Below are 3,831 nucleotides of genomic sequence, written 5' to 3' on the forward strand. Positions count from 1 at the left end.
CATGTGACAATGTGATACGTGCGACAAACATCTTCCCAAATTCGTAATGAATTCATAAATCTGCATGCTGTTGTCAACAAAAAGAAGCACTGAGATCTTCCTGCGGGTTTCTGCCAAAATAAAAGCCGAGAAAAACAACAACTCCATCAACATTCATAAATGTTAGTATTGTAATTTTACTGTTGTTCTGTAAAATACAATTATAAACAAAAAAATAAATAATGATAATAATAATTACCCTACAACAACTCTATTAATACATTTATTTTTATAACATTTACACGGTGTTCAAATATTGGGATCTGTAATATATTCTAATGTTTTAAAAGAATTCTCTTCTGCTCAGCAAGGCTGCCTTTATTTGTACAGTAAAAAATACATTCCTGATTCAAGTCTCAAAAATGGTCAAAAAATATTATTTTACTAACTTATTAATTTTAAGTTCAATTGTGCTTTGGTATAATGTCTGCTAGAATGTAAAAAAAAATGTTCAGTGTTAAATAAGTTAATGATTTAAATTTAAATTTTTAAATGGATTTTTTCTTTGAAAAGCAAGACAAAACAGTAAAAAGCACATTTTGGCTATTTAATTTATGCAATGGTAAAAAACAACGGCAAAATATATGGAGGAAAAAACGGGAAAAACCGTGTTTGGTATTCGGCCTTCGGCCCAGTGTTTCATTTTGTTCAGCTTCGGCCAAGAATTTTCCTTTCGGTGCATCCCTAGTTGGAACTACAGTTTCGAACTGCGGTTAGAAGCATAGTTTCTTGTTGTCATGACATTATAGACTTAAACAGATAAAGAAAAATGAGCAACCTAATGTTCACACTGCACAATTTTCAAAGTCGTCTGATCACCGTTGTTTTCACACTGCAAGACTATCTGGGGTAGCATTCAGTTGCTGCTGTGTTCACATTGCATGATGGACTAGTGACAGGAGTTTACACACTGCATGACTTTACAATAGGAAGAATCGCAGACAACTTTGTCTGGTCCGCAAACTACATTTCACACCCAAACGCACGCGAGAAGGGATAAGGAAATAACGCAAGTTCACGCGTGAGATCAGAGTTCTTGTGCGAAACTGGAAATGTTATTAAAATGGTAGCCCGCAAGAAGTTCGTGATACAAATGGTCTGTGCGCTTATTTGCAACGAAAGGGCGAAAAAGAAAAAAGATTATGGAGGAGGAAATGGTTATTGTGATATTGTGGTGTATAACTCCGAACTTCCCATTGCCCTGTATCTTGCTCTCTCATTAGCTGTAGGACATCGCCTATGTATTTTTCAGTCAGAACTAATTTCACACAGCAGGATTTTGAATTGCCGACAGGTCCAGATATTTAGCATACCAAATATTTCATGCGCGTCAGCGATTCTCTCAGATCGCATCTTTAATAATTCACACGGACATTTATCGGTGATTTCGTAAAACCTGTCGGCGAGTGAAAATTGGGGCTAAAATCATGCAATGTGAACTCGGCATAACATGCTACAATCTATATCTACATCTTTCATTACATATATAAATTTCAATCTAACAGAACAACAGAAAAGAAAAAAAGTAGTCCCCAGATGCCATGATAATTGTTTACAATAATATTACAACAATATATAATTACAACAATAATCTTACAAATTAGCACAAGTAATTACACTATAAAAAAAAAATCAAAGTTGTAAATAAAAAGAGCATTGAAGTACATTTTGCAAGAAAATACTTTCAGTCTTTCTGCTTCTAAATATCACATTAGGTTTAGAAACTGTATCTCCAGTTAATGTCTCCAATGATCCATCATATTATGGTAGTTAAGCAGCAAGTTATATCACTGTATAGGAATTTCCCAGATTGCAAAAGTCGTTGAATTCCATCACTGAAATAACAATGACATTGCTCACTATTGCTCAATACTAAGGGTTAGGGATTTGAACAAATCCCTGTTTTTTTTTGTTTTTTTACTTATTTGTGTTTAAATCTTTTTTATTAAGGTATTCAATGAAACAACAAATCCCTGTTTTAACCTGTTAATTTTAGATCTTTTGACTGAAGTAACCAGCAGCAGCTACCCAGAACACCCTAGCAACTGCACAACGTCACACTGGCAACCACCCAGAACACTCTAGCATTAATAAAACATCTTGATAATTCAGTGATCTGCTTGCTTTTGGCTTGATAGGTGAATATGAAATTACAGCAGCAGACATGACCGATGTGAAACATCCACGCACATACACTCATACCTTTGGACCTGTCAGGTTTGAGAGCACATTGCTTTGAGGCATGAAAATTTGCATAAAAATTACCATCTGCACCTGACAGCCTTGACAAAACATATACACACGCAGCTAAGAAATATTGGAAATGCAGATTTACTTTCATGTGCATATGTAACCTGCATCTCACCTCATCATTCTGTCAAAATAAAAAAACCAACAAAAGAAACAAGATGGACATCGACAGAGTTTGTAGACAGGAGAAGATTGAATAAGCAGAGGAACTTTCTAGAAGGTTAATGTGCAGCTCCTGTGTTTGTGCGTTTTACGTCTCTGAGCCAGACAAGCCTGACATGATTTCATTTCGGTACAGCACAGATGGAAAGTCGAGCAAGGAGAGCCAGACAGAATACTATAAAAATTCATTCAGAAAAAGAGCATAAACATGTTTGCATTTCTCAGAAAAGCATGAAAAACATAAGCCTGGCTGGCTTTCGACTGACATGCCAATACACAATCACTCTGAGCAAACACAGAGGAATGTGAGTGTGTACTCAGGCTCTGTGAAAACATCCACAGGAAATAGGAAGTGATGTCAGGCTTGTCAATAATAGTGACCTTTCATTTCAAGCGACCAGTGAATTGAACTACCATGCAAATAAGCATTTTTTCTGTTTAATGCCAATCAAATAATGCAATCCAACTCAAACACACATACAAACTTGGTGTAAATGGTGAGGAGCAGATCCATATATTTTCACCCACGTGAAAGACAGTTTATCTTTCTTCATGAAAATAGACCACATGGCTGTCTGCTCCCAACAGAGAGGAAAAAACAATGGGAAAGAGGGAGAGAATAGGGAGCAAGAAATTACAATACAAGCCTCCTATTGTTAGGCCAGGATGGAAAAGAGGCATCGGGACACATACATAGTGGGAATGAAACAGCACTTTCATAATCCTGAGTCAAGCCCAAGGCAACTATTGGTCAGATGAGAGGAGTGTGATAATGTTACACACACACACACACACACACACACACACACACATTAAAAATGACAGTGGGATCGTGTCATGATCTTACCCCCCCTTCTGTGGAAAGCAGGACTGATTAAGGATGAATGATGAGTCTGGCTGCTCCCTCCTCAGTTCTCTAAAGTTAGTCTGAGGCCAGCATCCCACTAGACAGCTTTTAAGCAGATTTTCTGTCGTAAGCTTTATTTACTCAGTCATTGGAGAATCAGAGGGAGGTGGTGCACGCACGCAGCCTCATTTCTCGGATATGATCCAAACATTTATTCAGTAAACAACACAATGCCACATATGCTGATTGCACAGAAGGGACAAATACACAACCACACACATTAAAAGGGTAAATTTGCTCCATAAATTGCACCATAATCCAGTCAATAGTTTATGTTTACAATAGGGATGCACTGAATGTTCGGCAAACAAAATTATTCTTAATTATTAATAAGCGAAAAGACCAAATAAATTGTACCGAACAATGACTTGACGCTATCAAACAGCAACCAGCATAAAGTGAGAGGCGCACACTCTTTATAATGCAACAAACATGTCAGCAGTGTGGAAGCATTTCAACTGTCCGAGAAAAAC

At 36.9% G+C, this 3,831-nt stretch overlaps 1 protein-coding gene across 5 annotated transcripts in view; it reads right to left on the reverse strand.

Moving 5' to 3' along the window:
- Window positions 1-3,831, reverse strand: part of LOC107656070 (amyloid beta A4 precursor protein-binding family B member 2-like) — a 56,475-nt gene that overhangs the window by 45,226 nt on the left and 7,418 nt on the right. The window lies entirely within an intron of this gene.

This window comes from Sinocyclocheilus anshuiensis, unplaced genomic scaffold (assembly GCF_001515605.1).
Source record: "Sinocyclocheilus anshuiensis isolate Anshui unplaced genomic scaffold, SAMN03320099.WGS_v1.1 scaffold85, whole genome shotgun sequence".
Taxonomy (NCBI): Eukaryota; Metazoa; Chordata; class Actinopteri; order Cypriniformes; family Cyprinidae; genus Sinocyclocheilus; species Sinocyclocheilus anshuiensis.